Below are 16,372 nucleotides of genomic sequence, written 5' to 3' on the forward strand. Positions count from 1 at the left end.
CGGTCTTACTGACAATAACGTAGTGACGTCACCATCTATGTATAGAATGGGTTTGTTTGGAAAAAATGGCTGCCGCCATGATGGTGCCTTTTTCACATCTTGTGCAAGTTTATGTGACGACCTATTTAAATTTTAACATTGACACGCGGTAAGTGCTTTATATTTTGGCTGCAAACTAGTCGATCAAAAAATTGTTGCCATTCGCTTAATAAGAAAATCGATCATAAATGTCTAACGGCTGTTATCGTGTAAGTACCTGTTATCGAACAGCACCTATTATCGGACGTTTTGTTTTGGTTCTGTATGCACATGCGCAAAAATGCGCATGACGTCACATTGATAACCAAATGGTCGCACATAAAGTTCATGACCTACTTGCCTACTTGGCTTGAAACAAATGCGCCGAAAACAGGTTAAAAGAATGCATTTATTGTTATTTACACGGTTTAATGTGTTTTTTGCTATTACTTTTTGAATGCATTTATCAAAACTTACATTTATACACACAAAAAGCATATTTCCGTTTGCAATTTTGATTGCAGCAGACGCAGATTTTTACGCCGAGTCTGGGCCACGTGATAGTCATATGACTTTGTATATGCTAGAGTAGTATTTATGAAGTGTCGGGTAATAGGTCATGTTTACATCGGCCGCCATTTTGTTTTGTCTGCTTAAGGTGACAATTACCAGGGAATCATTATTATGAATTAGTGAAGGATATTTGCTGGAAAACTTTACAGATAAGTTATTAAATGATTAAACTGTTAGTCAATTGTTAAAACAAAAGGTTTTTGTCATTTTAAGTGTTTCAATTTTAACGTAATTTAAGGTTATTTCTTAGGTGTTCGATAACTGGTGCGTCCACCATAAAACTTTTGCGAAAATCACAACGATGACTGATTAGAATGGCTCAAAGGGTGCGCAAGTGTAGGTTCTCTGTTTCTATCGATTTACTTTCTTAATGATTCTTAATGATTGCTTCCGACACAGGTGCCGATTGCCTGTGATTGTGCCTTTCTGGTTAACATTGTTTACTTTTCTCGTTCTCCCCATACATGTATATCTGCTGTTCTAACTTTTACAATTATCCCAAAAGGCAAAATATCATGTCTCTTAACCAGTTCTCAGTGCCCCAGATAAGCTGCGTATCTGCGTCTTTCACCCTATTAAAATGTATAAAAATGCAAAGAAATACAATATCATGAGTATTGAAAACGCAATGAATTTGACTTTTACGCAAATTCGTCAAATTAACGATACAAAACTTCGATTAAAAATGCTTTGCTCATTTAAGGTATTTTCTCTTTGGAATTATTATCGTAACGCGGTGACGCTTACATTCAGCAAGCCCAGCAAACGGTCATAGTTATTCAAACGCTATGCGTTTTCAATCTGACCTAATTCGTCGCTCATTGTGCATGTTTTTGTAAAGCGTCTGTACTTTCAGTTTCTATTACGATGCAAAATAAAAATAGCAGAGAGAGGTCGAAAGACGTCCGAGATTGTTACGCCCAAAATATCAGCCGATCGCAAACTTTTTCGTATTAAGAAAGCAAGAGCCAATAAGTGCCGAATCATTCGTGTTATAGATTTTGTTAGAAACTGTGTCTACAGCAGTTGAGTTGACATCCAAAAAACATGATGCAAACACCTTAGAATACAATTCCATTTGATAAATAGTTATCTTAAACATCAATCATATACAATGTTGAATTTAAATTTCACTTTGACGATCAATTATTAACATATTTGACTTATTGTATGCCCCCAGTTGCTATATTTATGCTAAAATGTGTGTTCCTGTTAATAGCATATTCCTGTTATTAGCATAATTTTTGCTGACATGGTATGCTAAGAACAGGAATCCACTGTAGCAACATATTAATCAGGAATTATGGTTTGAATCCGTGAACTATTATTTTTAATGGTGAAAGAAAATCTCCATGGCGCGTTTTCAAAAATTCCTAATCAAGCTTGGTAAAATAACACAAAGAATAGCAAATTTATTACAGCGCCAACTTCCGGGTAAAAATGATTGATTTTTTTATATTCCGTAAAGACAAATGCCGCATCATATCCTATGGGTGATTAAAAAAATAATGAAGCCTAAATAAAACATGCATTTATTTTCTTACCATTAAGCATGTTTGAGTTCTTTTTTTATCTTACAGAAGTGTTTCCATGTGATTAACTTAAATGTGAAAATTCTTCTCAATAACTTGCTTCATTAACAAAATATATTGAAAAATATCCTTAAAATTGCCCCAAGTGTACTGGTTTTGCGTGACATTTTATGTTAAAGGCAATTTTCAATTCTATACTTCAATAAAACTTTCAGAAATATTAGGTATTGCCATCATTTAATGAATATAAAAATGCATATGCTTTAAGAAAAATAAAACAATGCTTCTTATAACTTAGGTTGATATCTCTTGTAGCAAGTGTTCAAAGCAATGATGTTCTTGTCAATTTTGTGCCACAATTTTCAACTCTCTTCACGTATATTAAGAGGTGGCATCATAAAGTGCTTCAATATTTATAGGCAAAAAGTGTCCTTTTAACCTGTCACATGTTTTTTCTACACATTTGTACAGGTATTTATACAATTATTTGTTCATGTAAATTTTGAACAGCTGAATACTAAATGTGGTCAGAATTTGTCCCTGTCCCAAGTGTACATTTTGCAAGAAAGTTATTTTAAATTTTTCATAAGATAGAATTTTCAAGGTTTTACATCATTTTCTTCAAACCATTAATGCTTATCACTAGATGTACTGAAAATTTGATGCCAAAACCCTGTGAACTTTTTTTGCAAGACAAATATCGTATTGTCCCAAGTGTACGAAATTTTTATCATGTTTGATGGACAGGTTATAGCTTTTAAAAAATAAACAAAGGCACTAATTTTCTGGAAAGAAGTACACAGAAGGGTGTAATCTCCAAGAGAAAAAGGTGGTTTCTTCACTCTGGGGGTGAACTACTCTTACTATATGGGTATGTCTCCATATTTTGTCTTCAGAAGAAAAATATAAGCATATAAATGATAATGTGTGGGAAGTATATTTGACTTTACCATAACATTATTACAAAAATACATTTCCTCTTCTCAAATTAATGTCAATTTTAATCAAACTGTTTCTCCAATAATCTTCAATGTTAGCCTGAAGTTGGTTATTAAATGTTGTACATGTACACTTGGGACATAAAATGAATGTTTTTCTTATAAACCTCCAGAAAGTGAAAACAAACTTACATTATAGCAGAACTAATGATTAAATTTCGATTTAATAAAGCATTCAAAAGCAACTGAAAAAAAGCCAAAATAAAAGTTGAACATGGTCAAATGTCAAATATGATGGATGACAAAGTCTTTCAGACACTTATAATTAAACCATGCAGACTGTCACCCTTGTGGTACAATTCCTACACATCTAAACTAAAAACCATGTTAAAACCTTCGATAAACAACGGTACAGCACTTATTATTATTTCATTCATTTTTAATGACACATTACCAAAATATATAGAGGATATATTGTATTACAGAGGAAGGTCAAGTAAGAGGACATCGTGTTTAATGTATAAAGTATAAAAAGAACAAGGTCTAATTTATAAAGAACAAGGTCCAATATATAGAGAATATAATGTTTAATATATAGAGAGCAAGGTCTAAATATAGAACAGTGAATTATATGTGTCTTGTTCTGAGAAAACTGGGCTTAATTCATGTCATATCAAGGACGAGACTTTCCGCTTTAATGGTATTTTTAGTTTGAAGGAAGTCCCTTCTTACCGAAAATCAAGTTTAAGCGGAAAGTGTCGTCCCTGATAAGCCGGTGCGGACTGCACAGGCTAATCTGGGACGACACTTTACGCACATGAATTTAGCCCAGTTTTATTAGAACAAGACACATATTTATATAGAAAAAGAGGTCAAATATTATAAAAAAATATAAACATGTATTTTGTATACAGAACCATGTTCAATATTTATAGAAAAGCGCCCAATATATAGAGAACACAATATAAGTTCAACTTCAAGTATAGAGAGCAATGTCTTATATATAGATATCAAATTCCAACATATAGAAGAGGCATAATGTCTTATATTTAAAGATCAAGGTCAATGCCATAGAGAACAATGTTTAATATGTAGAGAACATCATTTGATATTTAGAGAACAAGGTATGCTATCCATTTGTATAGAGAACAGTGCCCAGCATATAGATCTCCAGCATATAGAGAGCAATGTCAAATAGATCTTTATTATATAGAACAGCGATTTTCCTCCTTCTTTATAAAGTACCGGTAAACGGCACTTTCCCAATGACGAAAAAAATACTAATTTCCCAATTGCTTTCCTTAAATTCCCAATTAAAGTTATAAAAAAAAAAAAAAATTTAGTTAGTTTCCCTTTGCAGCTCTATAGCTTGAACCTAGGTTTATATAATATTGACAGCTTGAAAACACTTGTTTATCAATTTTAAAGTATTTGGGAGCAAAAAATCAAATACACCAATTTCCCAATTTGAGGTTTTTACGACTCGATTTTTCCCAATTTTGAGGTTTTCACGACTCGATTTTTCCCAATTGGACCGGTACGGGTACTTTTCCCAATTGGACAAGGAAAATCGCTGTAGAACAAGAAAAATTATGAAACCAAAGTCAAATATATACAACTATGTGAAATATATTGAAAACCAGGTCAAATGTATCTACAATTTGTGAAATATATGTGTTTTTTTATGGGAAATACAGATCTATGACACACTGCATAATTATGGAGATTCCTTATGCCTCTGATATCCCATCGGTTATAAACATACTAAGGGCCACAAAAATACCTAAAATAAAATACATATAAAAGTTATTCTATTTTTCTTCAGATTTTCATCCATTTTGAAAATGTCCCAAGTGTACAGGTTTGGCCTTAAATCATGCTAGATCCTTTCAGCAAACAATTCAAGTTCCCTGTAACTTATCTTATAATTTTATCAGAATATTTTATGTCAATTTAATTTGTATTCTATATTACTGACTGTTTGGGTATTTTTTAGAATAAATGAAATCTAAAGTTGTCAAGTACAAATAACCTTAAATCTCTAAACATCAACCTTAAATCATCAAACGGACCTTCTAGCACAGAACATTATTTGGGGAAACATTATTTTGTATAGTCAAATGTAATAAAAAATTTAAAAAGTATTTATATATGTTGAATGGTTTGCTTATTTAACTTGTATATAAAAGTCATGTAAGTGTCCCAATTAAGTGTACAAATGTTTGAAAATTGTATACAGTTTTGGCAAAAGCTAGTTTTTGCAGATTTTCTTATATAATAAAAAAGAAACTTCACATATATTTGAAGGCCATCCTATATTTTGATAAACCTGAGTTTTTACTTTAAGATACACTGCTTTGAGGCCAGGAAAAAATACTTTTAGGGGTATAGTTTTGAAAAATATGTGTTAAAAAACATGAACATTTCAATTTTTATGTCCCCCACTATGGTAGTGGGGGACATATTGTTTTTGCCCTGTCTGTTGGTCTGTCTGTTGGTCTGTCTGTTGGTCTGTCTGTTTGCGCCAACTTTAACATTTTGCAATAACTTTTGCTATATTGAAGATAGCAACTTGATATTTGGCATGCATGTGTATCTCATGAAGCTGCACATTTTGAGTGGTGAAAGGTCAAGGTCATCCTTCAAGGTCAGAGGTCAAATATATGTGGCCCAAATCGCTTATTTTATAAATACTTTTGCAATATTGAAGATAGCAACTTGATATTTGGCATGCATGTGCATCTCATGGAGCTGCACATTTTGAGTGGTGAAAGGTCAAGGTCATCCTTCAAGGTCAGAGGTCAAATATATGTGGCCCAAAAAGCTTATTTTATGAATACTTTTGCAATATTGAATATAGCAACTTGATATTTGACATGCATGTGTATCTCATGGAGCTGCACATTTTGAGTGGTGAAAGGTCAAGGTCATCCTTCACAAGGTCAAGGTCATCCTTCAAAGTCAAACGTCATATAGGGGGACATTGTGTTTCACAAACGCATCTTGTTTCCATAAGTTTTATGTCCCCCTTCGAAGAAGAGGGGGTATATTGCTTTGCTCATGTCGGTCTGTCGGTCGGTCCGTCCACCAGGTGGTGTCAGACGATAACTCAAGAACGCTTGGGCCTAGGATCATGAAACTTCATAGGTACATTGATCATGACTCGCAGATGACCCCTATTGATTTTTAGGTCAAAGGTCAAGGTCACGGTGACCCGAAATAGTAAAATGTTTTTTTAATGATAAGTCAAGAACGCATACGCCTAGGATCATGAAACTTCATGGGTAGATTGATCATGACTCGCAGATGACCCCTATTGATTTTGAGGTCACTAGGTCAAAGGTCAAGGTCGCGGTGACCCGAAATAGTAAAATGGTTTCCGGATGATAACTCAAGAATGCATATGCCTAGGATCATGAAACTTCATGGGTAGTAATTTGAGCAAATTTCTCACTGTTTAGTAATGTATACATTGTTTAAGTTACATTATAATTTATAATTGTAGGTGGACTTCAATATGTATGATCTAGTTATGCTGCCATAATGTAAAGGCAACAATCACTGGGTTTTGCTGGTTGCAAGTGTTATGTCCAGGACTGTATTCATTTATGACTCGTTGGGTGGTAACAACAAGGCCTTGTTCGATTTGTTCTGGTAAGGTTCAAAGCTGTAATTCATTTTTTGTCTTACCTGCTTGATATAGCAGTCACAGTAGCAGTTGGTGTTTGTGCATTTAATGTGTGTCTCTGAGCTTATCCAAACTGTGATTCGATAATTGAATATGCCATTTTTAATATAGCTTACCACATATGTTCTCCATGTAGAGAAGCTGCAGCGCATGCGTTAACAAGAGATCAAAGGTCACATTAAGGGAGCTTTTTTGGCCAGTTCCAGTTATCATTCCTCAGGCAATATACCTAAAACAAGATATTCAAAAAACTTTGGAAATCTTATTTGTTTTCTATATTTGGATCTTTATCTTAAATATTAACTTGTAATGACCACCAACACTTTAAAAATGATAGGCTATATATAAATTTAAGCTTGCTTTCTTAGTTCATTCTTATTTATTATTGTGTCCTTTCTCTCACACTTATGTGTTTCAAATAATGTGTTAATATCTTCACATATATATATATGTTTGAAAACTGATTACCAAAACAATTTGGTATAGATAAAGTACCACTTAAGTATATAGGCACATGATTTTTGTTGATTTTTACCAACACAATATTTGTTGCAGCCAGTTCATGTGTCAACGAGCGCAAATTGTGAAAGGTGGTTTGGAAAAATTCAGTTCAGAGTTCAAAGCGCCACCTTGCACCAAACAGCGCCATGGAAACAGCTGTGGAGTGTTTGCATTGATGGTAATAAATTAGCTCATATTGGTTCATAATCAGTTTTTAACTTTTTTCTTTTTTAAGCTGAAATAATATATATATATATATATATATATATATATATATATATATATATATATATATATATATATATATATATATATATATATATATATATTATAATCTGAAAATATTTTCTTAAATCAATGTTGTATCTTTGTATTAAAAAACTGCAACACTCAGGACTGTAAATTAGGCATAACCATATTTCTTTACAACGTAATGCATGTACATCATCGATATATATAACATTTAAAACAAAATCGTTTTAAAATTCAAATGTTTGCATGGCGTTAGAACTACTGTTTTGATATCTTTGTTGTGAACAATGTGTTTAGGTTCAACGTCCGAAAGCAAGATGTCCGAAAATAACTGCAAGCTGTTAAAACGCGAAATTAAGTTGAATTGAAACAACAATGCGTTAAATATTATTTTTCATCAATCTGACATTTTTTACGGCGACTGATCGGAGCAATATCACGGGGGTACTGTGAAAATCGTCAGATCTCACGATCTGACAATATTAACGCTACACCGGTCTATTTCGTTTCCGTAGAGATAGCTAATGTCGTCCGTTTGTAAGCTCAAATTTGATTGGCTGACGGGTTCAATGGCTTGTTCTAAAAATAAATGCTGCTCGAGCAGCATATTGCTGCTCGAGCAGGAATATTGCTGCTCGAGCAGCATTTAAATGCTGCTCGACCAGTAAATTTCTGCTCGAGCAGCAATATGCTGCCCGAGCAGCATTTAAATGCTGCTCGAGCAGCATTTTTTTCTGCTCGAGCAGAAGTTAAAGTTTCGACCCCTTTGGTGCGCCATAGTTATGTATGTGGATCAATCGCGTACAAAAAGGTTTCGCTATGTACAAAACTGTTCCTAGCTGATAAAACAAAGATGTGAAACATACGGATGTATTAGAAGCAGATGACTTTGGATTGTTGCCTAAGACCTAGTCAGTAAACTATAGTCAGCAATTGGTACGTGTAAAGGCTATTAGGGCGCATCAAAGTGATTGCAAAACACGAAATGCGTGCATTTAATTTTCTTTCCAAATGCTCACATTCTTAAATTACAAATGATGTGTACACACGGAATAAAAGAAGGTTAAGCTTAGCAAATAATCCCACGCACATGCTTCAGTACGGGCATACATAACAAACACACCATACGCAGAAATGTCAAAGTCCCTTCCTCACCCCCTGCCTAAAATAAACAACAAAACCGTTTGCTAACAACAGCGAATTATTATCCACATTATAAATAGAATCTCTCTGTGCAGTTATTCATGAGGACTTGACAAATCACATTTTTTCAGAGAAGTTGATTGTTCTTTATAATTTGACTATTTTTCATTCAAAATGATGTGTTTACTAATTATTATCATAGCAACACGCTAACCACCAGTGTTTGGTATTGATGCCGTGAAACTTTGTTACATCGTTTTGTACAGACTTGCTTATAACTTAAGTCCCATAATTCGCTTAAGCTTCTATATAAATCAACACATCGCATCCAATTTTATGAAGTTAATCAATGCCGTGTACCCAAAGTACACAGTATTTTACCCACAACATAATACATGTTTGAAGTTGAGAACACATCATATTACATATAAAATATATCAACGTGTAAAACTTATTTGATAAGATGACACGAAGGTACATAATTTCAACATTGAATATAAAACATTTAGGATTTATATCGTGCACTATGATTTTGAGGTTATTGACTTCTTAACCCATTACCACTTAGATACGTATTTTGACGTCACTTATAAAGTTATATTAAATTAAGAGTTTTCTTCAAATATTCAAGTTTTAAAAGGTTGATTTCAAACCCTCAGATTGAACAGCAAACAGCATAAAACCTAGACAGACTGCAAGTTCATCACAGGCTGTTCTGGTTAAATGCTGGTTGCAAAAGCCATTTTCACTTTGCTTCCGATGGGGAAAGGGTTAATTGAGTTGGTTAATTATATATTAACATAGTTAGTCTTGCTTTTTTATAAAATGTGTATATCTCTTTCTAGATTGGGTTTAATTATTTGCTTTGAAAATTAAAAGAAAGAATTTTTTTTAATCTAGCAAATGTAAGTCATGTAATTGATATATTGTGCATAAGCGCCACCTCGTGTAATTAGCACCACCTCATTGGCATCGACTTCGTCTCTTTAGCAAAAATGCAAAATTATCTATGAGATCTTCAAGAAGCCACTTTGTTATTGCATTTAGCAACTTGTTTATGTTGAAAGCAATAGTTTGATGTCGTTCGCGTATCAATCGGGTGGAAATTTGCTCGTCACACGGGCAAAAGACGTCGAGGTGCTTTCAAAAACTCAACCATGCCACAACTTATAAATATCCTCACGTGCCGATATTGGTTGTGATTGCATGTTTATGTGCATTTCTTGATGAATTAATATTCGCTTAATCACGCTACATCGCCCGATTTTTATAGGATAATGTGAAATATGTTTGACAAACATGTAAAAACTTATTCCCCCTTTCAGATACTAGTATATCCGTTAAATTTCAAACACCTTGTCCTAAGCGCCATCTCAGAAGTAGCATTTGATAATTTAGTAATGCATCGCAAAAGGAGGTGACGCCCGTGATTAACGGTCGTGTCAATCGAGGAAACAAAATTGATATACTTTTGTTGGAGCCAAATCAGTTCATAGAAAAGTAGTGAGTCGTAAAAGAGCGTCATTTGATGAAAGATAAAAACAACAAGGCAAACTGTAAACATTTTCGACTCATAGAATGTCGTTTGGCGAACGAACAAAGCCAGACACATTTATCAATAAGATGGCACAGATTGTAGTTTTATGTAGAAAAGCAATCTGAACCATTCAGCAATTTCTTTCCATAAAATGAGATGTTGTTTAATGTTTAAACGCAACTTGACACATTGAACACCTCGTGTCTCAGTGAAAGCGTCTCGTGACAAAATGCGTCGTTTGATTAAGGAACACAGCCTGACATTATTATATAAAAATGTCGTGTCATAATTTTCATAAAGTGACTATTGATATAGGAATGAAATCAGATTCTTAGTGTGTTTTTTTTCTTCTCGAACTCGGTTTAAAATGTATTTATGCACCTCAACGAATGCAAATATTCTGTTGTATTGGAATGTTTTCATGAAAATCACTGCAAATTAATCCAACATTTAATGTTAATCAAGCAGTGTTCAACCCTTAGGTAGAAAACTTTAAGATAATTGAACATTTGTGAAAAAGACCGTTTTAGGCATCCGGTTTCTAAGAATGTATACGGAAATTAAACTTCAGATCCATCGGTTATATTCAATTTCATATCTTCGTTTGAATAACTTAAATGTAAACATGCTTCTGTTCATATTTTAGTCAAGTACCCAATCGATTTTGGTATCAACTTAGATTGCCCTGGTCTAATACGTTTTTCTACTACAGTTAACTCTCGTAATGATTTGTTTTGTTGAAAGTATAGTTGTTTCCCTTGATATAAATATTTGAAATAAACTAATTTGCTTAAAATTTGAAATTAACGTTATACATTTATGCAATTGATTAGCATAGCCTTGAAAAATATTAAAACACTGTAAAGCGATCGTTAGTAATTAAATTGAACTGTATAATCATTTACGTATCTTAAAATAACTTTGGACAAAATCAAAACAGTTTTGTATGTATGAAATGTTTAAAAAGCTTAAATTTAACTATTATGCACACAGCAAAATATTTCCCTGCTACATGCCATTGAAAGCCTGTTTATTTGTTATATACTTTTTACTGAAGCCATATTTGCCGTGCTCTGTGATTAGGGGTATAATGCATGTGCGATAAGTGTCGTGCCAGATTAGCCGTGCACTGTCATTAGGGGTATAATGCATGTGCGATAAGTGTCGTGCCAGATTAGCCTGTTGAGTCGGCAGAGGCTAATCAGGGACGACACTTTCCGCTTGTATGATATGTTTCGTTTCAAGATAGTATCTTCTTGGCAAATAGCAAGTTTAGACGTAAAGTGTCGTATCTGATAAGCCTGTGTGGACTGCACAGGCTAATCTGGGACGACACTTTACGCACATGCATTAAACCCTATGTTCACAGAGCACGGCCCAAATCTATTTGTTTCAAAATAAGCAAGATTAAAGTTATGTCCTGTCTAAAACATGGGCACTATGAAACTAAATTAAAATTAATGCTATCAACTGGTAAAAGTACTGTAAAAACATGACACACAGCATAGCAACAAATAACACCTTACTTTAAACACGTCTTAATTGGTCTCAACATTTATCAAATAGACTATTACAATTTCAAATAATTTGCAAAGAAAACAAACATCAATAACACATCACATGTCTTTGTAAAGAGCCCTTATATTTATGTAATATTTGCATTATTACTTATGAAGTAATATTTGCATAATTACTTATGAACGTATTCGGATTTATTAAATCTGGAAATGCCAATGCCAAATAACGGTTAACATGGACATGCTTTATGAAACATGACCAAATCAATTCCTTATCATAGCTTGCACTGATCTTTTGAGAACAACACAAAATCTATGTCGTTGAAAGCGTAAGTAAACATACTTAAATCAACTAACATTCCATAATGGCATTATGACCACCCATATTAACTTTCAATAATAATTCACCCGTATATTGATTACTGGCCATGAAACAAACATACAAGAAAAAAGTAGTACAGTCAAAAAACTAAATAAAAGTACACACACTGCGAACCACAAAAACTTCACACACGTTAACACCCTAAACAAATACATAATATAGGAATGAGCATTACCTTTTATTTTTTAAAAGAGCATTAGGTTTAGAACATTTACAATAAATGTATGTACTATTCATGAACAATCAAGACACTGGATTGTTATGACACATACTTAGAACGGAAATGACTAAATCACAAAGATATGTTTATAAGTACCAAAACTCCACATACAATCAGCATTTGTAAAACTGTTAAACCTAAACCCGTATCCACAAACTATAGCATTACAAGCTCAAAATATTCATGAACAATACCATCACAATTGTATAATGCGTATAAACTCTAAATAGAAATTTACAATGACAAGCGGTCACGACCAAATTTAATCTATTTCTGCAATAATTTATGAAAAAACTTCATGATTGCCAAACCATTTCAACCATAACATGATTGAAAGTATATTAAAATTCAAATGAAATACAAGTTAACAACATCACTAACTAACTATAGCATGACGGTTTTTATTTGAAATTTAAAATAAAGGCTAGAGAATGACATCTAGCGGTCACGAAAACATATAATATAATTGTCATCAACGTGAACTGCAAATTATTAACATCAAGAAAATTAGCTACAAACAATTACTCAATTACTTACAGAAAAGTATCATGATTAAATAAATACAATATAATCAAAGACTGCAATAATACCGATCTGAAATACAGGAGGTATTTCGTACGAAATGTTTACACGATACCAAAGGAACTATTTTCGGTGCACATGCGCACACGTGATAAGCAGTGTGTCATAAATAAAAAAAAAAGGAATAAGTTCATAAAAACTTACTTGATCAATACAATTACTCATAGTTGAGAAAATATTTACATTAACACAACCACAAAAAACGTCTACAAAGCACGGTTACGGAAGTAACTGGTGACGAAATTCACAATAATTACAAGTACGGAAGTCACTTATTGCAAACCAAACGTAACATAAACACAGCACTGAAGCACTCGGATTTCACTAACGAGAAATTGCATTGTTAAAACACAAATTCAGTTGTCCTTGCCGAAAGTAATGGGGGACCTGCCGAAACGATCATTGGAGCTGGAAGGAAGTCAATGCGCCTCTTTGGGGTTGTCGGGCTCCCGAATCTAACACCGCTCCGACAGCTTGGGCCCGTCCTTAACGCACGTGGTTCCGACCTTTCAGTCCTCCTAAAACCTGGACCATAGGCCAACCTGGTCCTTCCGTCGCACGTTGGGCGCCAAATGTAATGGGTGTGTAAGGGGAATTGCATATAAAGTCCACACATTTGTTTGATCCATTTTATTGACGCTGACCAATGTAGCCATGACGGAAAAGACCTTAAAGTGATATTATGGGCATCTAACAGTATAAAGGTGTTTATCGCAACCGTTGTTTATTTTTGGTGTATTCACTTCATAAACACTTATATTAATTTTGTTAATGCAGCATCAACATACTAAAACAATATCCCGGAAAGAGATAAATAATCAATTTAAATACCAACCGTTCTTTCGTTTTGACAACTGACGACAGAAATGATTCAATGTACGATGTATGTCTAAATGTAGTTTTCATGCAGATTCGTTCATATGACACAAAGACACAATTTTGTTAAACGAATCATTTCGGCTAAGAGGACTGGGTGAGTCATGTAAAATATCGAAAATAATATAATATATTATATTTTTTATAAACAACTGGTAGCGAGATGAGTTGTAGATAATTGGTCAGTTACCACATTTTAACTAATTCTTTTGACATGTTAATTCTTTTCAGCTCAATTCAACAGTGAAAAATGCCCATTATATCACTTTAACAAAACAATGACAATATTTTTACAAACAGAAAGAAAAGAGTAAATGTACGTTTTATGAAAAACGAGACAATAAATTTACATGTTCTTAAGATAATTTGCAAATTTGCAAAATGATATATTCAGTCGTTTTTTTGGTAAGAGATTTCTTAAAGTGTCGCATAACATATGCATTTAAAAAAGTTATTTATTATCGCCTTTAAGCCAATAAAATTTGTATCTTTTTTTGGAAAAAGAAAGTGTTTTGCCAATTACAATCTAATAAGTGAGTTAAGGTCGTGTAGCATTATGATTTTAGACTTGGTAAGTTGGTTATTGTTATTTTCGTGTAGATCATGTATATTTTGTGTATATTTATAACAAACCGAACTGAAAAACTTAAATCGACTGGCCATCTTGTGAAACTCATGCAAAAGCTTCTTAATCCGAGTTAGATGTAGACACGCATTTACAAACACTGCCATTTTAAACAATGTTATTGAAGTCCACCTTAAAATGGTGATTTCGCTTCGTCTTTAGTTTTGCTTATGTTTGCTATTCCATTACATTTCAGGGGATAATGATGGGCATCGGTAAATTTGAGATTTCAATGTCAAAAGTATGAACGTTGTTTTTAACTGCTTGAAACAGTCAAATACCAGTTTCAAATTACGAATATGTTTCTATATGTAGAAATTAATAAAACTAGCCAATATTGTGTGTGATGTATTTGGTGCTAATAATACTGTACTACAAGGGCATGCAGGTCATTACCATCAGGACACAATGGAAGACAGGCGTTCGTATTAATGAAATACACTGGTTTATATCCCCATATTGACGGGCGAATTGCGGCTGGCGTTATCTGTGCATATGCATGGATTTCAAATCGGACACATGTGTTTGGCAAATCAACAACAGTATATTGTGTATCCGGGTGCGTTGGGCGAGATAAAGAAGAACCCAATTAACGGTTATGTTTTGTTAACGTGCTCGTGTAAAAGTAACCCATTAACCTAATGAGTTCGCGCTAAACTTGCATGCATAATATGTATAAACAGGGCAGTTGCTTCGGTGTACAAGGGTCAGATGGCGAATATCTGAACGATAGATTTAGAAAAATGTCTTATCTCTTTGCTCCACATGCTTGCCATACGGATTACTGTTGATCGCCACTGACAAATGAGCACCGACTGCCTTTTAGATAACTTGGGATGAATATGAAAAATATGAGATGTTTTAAATAACAATTTGACTTGCTTTTTAGCAGGATTCTCTTTACAAAAAATGTCGGTCGTAATTGGTGTCAAATATGTCGTTTCAACGTAAATGTGTAAAAAAACAAACAAAATAAGTACTATAATATTGACCGACAAATCCTATAATTTTTTGTGAAGTCATTTTACATGTCAAGTAGATGAAATCGTATCTAGCGATTTAAGAGTTTTTCTTCGAGCAAAGTAATAAATGTGTGTGGAAACGTGTCTTTTTGTGTTCTTCCTCATGGCCCATGGTTAAGGGGCGACTGTGATCTGGTCCCGATTGACGCAGGATCGATAAATTTACTTTTTAGCTCACCTGAGCACAACGTGCTCATGATGAGCTATTGTGATCGCGTTTTGTCCGTCGTGCGTCGTGCGTCGTCAATATTTTGCCTTGTGAACACTCTAGAGGCCACATTTATTTCTGATCTTCATGAAATTTGGTCAGAACATTTGTCCCATTGATACCTCGACTGAGTTCGAAACTGGGTCATGCTGGGTCAAAAACTAGGTCACTAGGTCAAAAAAAAAAGAGAAACCTTGTGAACACTGTAAAGTCACATTTGATGCCCAATCTTCATGTAACTTTGTCAAAATGTTTGTCTAAATGATATGTTGGTTGAGTTCAAAAAAGGTTTCGGTCCGTTGAAAAACATGGCCGCCAGGGGGCGGGGCAGTATTCCTTATATGGCTATAGAGAAACCTTGTGAACACTCTAGAAATCACAATTTTTGCCCCATCATCATGACACTTGGTCAAAACATTGGTTTTATTGATATCTCGGACGAGTTTGAAAATGGTCCAGATCGGTGGAAAAAACATGGCCGCCATGGGGCGGGGCAGTTTTCCTAATATGGCTATATTAAAACCTTGTTAACACTCTAGAGGCCACATTTATTGTCCAATCTTCATGAAATATGGTCAGAAGATTGGACTTAATGATATCTTGGATGTGTTCGAAAATGGTTACGTTTGCTTCAAAAACATGGCTGCCAAGGGGCGGGGCATTTTTCCTTATATGGCTATATATGGCTTCTTGGTCAGAAGATTTTTCCTAATGGTATCTTGGATGAGTTGGAAAATTGTTTCGGTTGCTTAAAAAAA

Source organism: Dreissena polymorpha, chromosome 1 (assembly GCF_020536995.1).
Source record: "Dreissena polymorpha isolate Duluth1 chromosome 1, UMN_Dpol_1.0, whole genome shotgun sequence".
In the NCBI taxonomy this organism is placed as follows: domain Eukaryota; kingdom Metazoa; phylum Mollusca; class Bivalvia; order Myida; family Dreissenidae; genus Dreissena; species Dreissena polymorpha.